General features: G+C 54.6%; 1 non-coding gene across 1 annotated transcript in view; it reads left to right on the top strand.

The window, feature by feature from the left end:
• The first annotated feature begins 3,469 nt into the window (after window positions 1-3,469).
• The window catches only part of LOC126128541 (small subunit ribosomal RNA), a 1,909-nt gene continuing 378 nt past the window's right edge, over window positions 3,470-5,000 (top strand). Inside the window, exon 1 of the ribosomal RNA XR_007527097.1 lies at window positions 3,470-5,000. This exon is cut by the window's right edge and continues 378 nt beyond it. This is a non-coding gene — a ribosomal RNA (small subunit ribosomal RNA).

Raw genomic sequence — 5,000 nt, 5'->3', positions numbered from 1 at the left:
CGCCACCCACAAAGCCTGCATCATCTGTCCACCACAGGAGCCCCAACGCCAGTGCCTGCGCCGCACGAAGTCGTCGACCGATCATCGCTCCGCTCCACTCCACTCGCACCCGCACCCGCAAGTGCCCCACCCCAACCGCCCAAATCGCAACTCCAGCGGATGAACGGCGGACTCTTCCCGCACTCGTAACGTGCAATCCACCCCTATATCATGCGTTTCATGAAGAGTTATATCCAATATGCCATATTCCCGCTGTCCCTATACATGCTCTAAGTAGCTCGCTTGCTACAGCAGCAGCAGCACCACGTCCGCGCGCTTCCCTGGGGGCACTGAACCGCAGGACGCGAGACCCCACGCCCAGTGGCAAACAGGACTCCTCTCACAATATAGACGGTCACTACCCCGCACAACGATGACGGTGTGGGGGCCATTTTACGACACCGCTTCCTGCGGTGCCAACGCTGTCGTAGAGTCGATACGCCATCTTTGGTAGAAGGCAACCATTCCGCTGTAAATGAGTACGTCGCTCGTAGTTCAGTCACCTCGCAGCACTGCTCAGTAAACTATGCAGGCCCACATAGATAGATCAAATACGCAAATGCCCCTATACATGCTGAACGTCTGTGCAAACAAAAGGAACCACACGTCACCCACACACTCTATCACACACTACTCTCTGCCTGTAACAGACACAGATGCAATAATTAAGCACCACCATGGACCAACGTCCGGTGCATCCTATCCGCCACAGTACACCAACCAGACTATGATAACCAGGCCACGAGGTCCAATCATAAAACAGAATATCCCACTCGTCCGACAACCACAATTGCTCAGATAAGCCACCAACACCCACACATGTCCCACACAGGGGTGCACCCAACATCACCACACTGCCTCGTCTTACAGAACAAACACACTGGCAGGAATGAAACACACAGGTCTGCCGCAACCTCGGACACGGCGCGCCCCCTCTCACTACCGAAAAGCGCATCCCAACGTGACATACCTCCTTTGACACACTGACGCTGCCTCGGGCATCCACTTCCTACGGTCAATATGAACGAACCTCGCCCCGCCCCCCCCCCCCCCCCCCCCACCAACACGCCATCCCATACCACAATGTGTACCGTACCCAAACCTAACGTGTACTGTACTACAACGCAATGTGTACCAAAACACAACCCAGTTTGTACCTTAACCTAACCTATGTCACCTTAACCTAACCTATGTCACCTTAACCTAACCTATGTCACCTTAACCTAACCTATGTCACCTTAACCTAACCTATGTCACCTTAACCTAACCTATGTCACCTTAACCTAACCTATGTCACCTTAACCTAACCCATCTTGCACCTTAACCTAACCTATGTCGCCTTAACCTAACCTCTGTTGCACCTTAACCTAACCTGTGTTGCACCTTAACCTAACCTGTGTTGCACCTTAACCTAACCTGTGTTGCACCTTAACCTAACGCAATTTGCACCGCAATGTAACGCAATTTGCACCGCAATGTAATGCAATTTGTACCGCAATCTACCCCAAGTTGTACCGCAATCTACCCCAAGTTGTACCGCAATCTACCCCAAGTTGTACCGCAATCTACCCCAAGTTGTACCGCAATCTACCCCAAGTTGTACCGCAATCTACCCCAAGTTGTACCGCAATCTACCCCAAGTTGTACCGCAATCTACCCCAAGTTGTACCGCAATCTACCCCAAGTTGTACCGCAATCTACCCCAAGTTGTACCGCAATCTACCCCAAGTTGTACCGCAATCTACCCCAAGTTGTGCCGCAATCTACCCCAAGTTGTGCCGCAATCTACCCCAAGTTGTGCCGCAATCTACCCCAAGTTGTGCCGCAATCTACCCCAAGTTGTGCCGCAATCTACCCCAAGTTGTGCCGCAATCTACCCCACGTTGTGCCTTAACCTAACCCACGTTGTGCCTTAACCTAACCCACGTTGTGCCTTAACATAACCCACGTTGTGCCTTAACATAACCCACGTTGTGCCTTAACCTAACCCACGTTGTGCCTTAACCTGCTCTGTAAATGGCATATGACACGTTACATTAATGTATTGTTGTCCAACCGCAACCCGCTCAGAATGTTGTGTACACAGCTACGTGTCATCTCCCCATAACAGCTGTATTGCAGTGTGGTACGCCATAGAGACGTGTGGGAGTAATGGACGCAGTGGATGGCGATCAGCATGAGCCGTCTGTTCATGTAGTGGCGCGTGTATGCAGACATAGTAGTCTCTTCTCACACAATGTGATAGCACGGTGTCCCGCGTTCCACATCTGCGACATGCTACAGAGGCCGGTTGACAGTTCGTCGCGCAATGGACATCGCATACGTACGGGGGCACCTTCCACGTGCCCTCTAGTCGGGCACATTTTGTTGCGTGGATGTGAGCGGATGTAGTGTGTCTTGACACCTGACAGGCAGGCATGCAATAATAGTTGACTTTGCAAACGGGGATGGACGTGGACGTGTACGTTTACTGGTGACGTTACGCAAATGAACAACTGGTAACCCGTTGTGGTGCGGTTGATCTTGCTGGAGGTACATCTGTGAGGGCAACGATCGGTACAGCTATGACGCGGTTGTGTCAGCGATACCCACCACACCAATGAACGTGAATGTGGATCTGGGTGTGAAGCGATACGCGGCTGTGGGTGGGTGGGACTGTCCCCGGCCGGTGAGGGGGGGGCCGCCCGGCGTGCTGGCCGCGCGGTGCGTGGGCGCACGCGCTACAGCCGGCTGGTGGGGGCGCCCAGTGGCAGGCGCGCCGGCCGACGGACGCGGCAGGCGGCGCAGCTGCGCGCCGGGGCACCCTGCGCGCGGCGCCGTGCAGCCAAAGTGGGTCCTCGCCGGCCCGGTGCGAAGCGCGGTGGACATCTGCAGTGTGCTGGTCCGATTGAGGACTGTGTGCGTTGAGGATGCGCCGCCGCCCGGCACTCGGCGCCGCGACGCCGTCTGCTGCTCGGTCGCCCCAGCGGTTCTCGCTGGTGGTTTGTATCGCAGTTGTGCAGACGTGTTGGCACGTGCGCTGTGCTGGGAGAGTTCGCTTCGGCACCCACGTGGGGCCTTTGCCCTTCTGTGGCGCTGGCGTTGGAGCTGCCGGTCACCGTAGGTGGCGCGTGTTGTCTCCCGCCGGCAATGCCACGACAGCACGCTCCCGGGCCTCTGTCGGCAGCGGCAAGCTCAGTTGGGAGCACGGGTGGTCGCACCTAAAGCGTCTACTCGCCTAACTCCGGGCGATTGCGCCTCTCTCGAACCCGACCAAGTACTTAGGACGGCGCTGCGCGCCGCCGGGACCTGAGAGGGTTTCGAGGTGTATTGTGCAGGGGAGCTCAGCCTCCTCCTGTTTGCAGAATAATTGAGCGGACGCTTGCGTGTTCGCGCGGGCCCCCGGGACACACTCCCGGGCGGCCGGCTGCTCAGCTCTAGTTGACGCAGCTCCCTGGTTGATCCTGCCAGTAGTCATATGCTTGTCTCAAAGATTAAGCCATGCATGTCTCAGTACAAGCCGCATTAAGGTGAAACCGCGAATGGCTCATTAAATCAGTTATGGTTCCTTAGATCGTACCCACGTTACTTGGATAACTGTGGTAATTCTAGAGCTAATACATGCAAACAGAGTCCCGACCAGAGATGGAAGGGACGCTTTTATTAGATCAAAACCAATCGGTCGGCTCGTCCGGTCCGTTTGCCTTGGTGACTCTGAATAACTTTGGGCTGATCGCACGGTCCTCGTACCGGCGACGCATCTTTCAAATGTCTGCCTTATCAACTGTCGATGGTAGGTTCTGCGCCTACCATGGTTGTAACGGGTAACGGGGAATCAGGGTTCGATTCCGGAGAGGGAGCCTGAGAAACGGCTACCACATCCAAGGAAGGCAGCAGGCGCGCAAATTACCCACTCCCGGCACGGGGAGGTAGTGACGAAAAATAACGATACGGGACTCATCCGAGGCCCCGTAATCGGAATGAGTACACTTTAAATCCTTTAACGAGTATCTATTGGAGGGCAAGTCTGGTGCCAGCAGCCGCGGTAATTCCAGCTCCAATAGCGTATATTAAAGTTGTTGCGGTTAAAAAGCTCGTAGTTGGATTTGTGTCCCACGCTGTTGGTTCACCGCCCGTCGGTGTTTAACTGGCATGTATCGTGGGACGTCCTGCCGGTGGGGCGAGCCGAAGGCGTGCGACCGCCTCGTGCGTGTTCGTGCGTCCCGAGGCGGACCCCGTTGAAATCCTACCAAGGTGCTCTTTATTGAGTGTCTGGGTGGGCCGGCACGTTTACTTTGAACAAATTAGAGTGCTTAAAGCAGGCAAGCCCGCCTGAATACTGTGTGCATGGAATAATGGAATAGGACCTCGGTTCTATTTTGTTGGTTTTCGGAACCCGAGGTAATGATTAATAGGGACAGGCGGGGGCATTCGTATTGCGACGTTAGAGGTGAAATTCTTGGATCGTCGCAAGACGAACAGAAGCGAAAGCATTTGCCAAGTATGTTTTCATTAATCAAGAACGAAAGTTAGAGGTTCGAAGGCGATCAGATACCGCCCTAGTTCTAACCATAAACGATGCCAGCCAGCGATCCGCCGCAGTTCCTCCGATGACTCGGCGGGCAGCCTCCGGGAAACCAAAGCTTTTGGGTTCCGGGGGAAGTATGGTTGCAAAGCTGAAACTTAAAGGAATTGACGGAAGGGCACCACCAGGAGTGGAGCCTGCGGCTTAATTTGACTCAACACGGGAAACCTCACCAGGCCCGGACACCGGAAGGATTGACAGATTGATAGCTCTTTCTTGATTCGGTGGGTGGTGGTGCATGGCCGTTCTTAGTTGGTGGAGCGATTTGTCTGGTTAATTCCGATAACGAACGAGACTCTAGCCTGCTAACTAGTCGCGTGACATCCTTCGTGCTGTCAGCGATTACTTTTCTTCTTAGAGGGACAGGCGGCTTCTAGCCGCACGAGATTGAGCAATA

Source organism: Schistocerca cancellata, unplaced genomic scaffold (genome assembly GCF_023864275.1).
Source record: "Schistocerca cancellata isolate TAMUIC-IGC-003103 unplaced genomic scaffold, iqSchCanc2.1 HiC_scaffold_512, whole genome shotgun sequence".
Classification (NCBI taxonomy): domain Eukaryota; kingdom Metazoa; phylum Arthropoda; class Insecta; order Orthoptera; family Acrididae; genus Schistocerca; species Schistocerca cancellata.
Note: the sequence above shows the minus strand (reverse complement) of the source record. Positions and strands in the feature narration are given on the sequence as shown.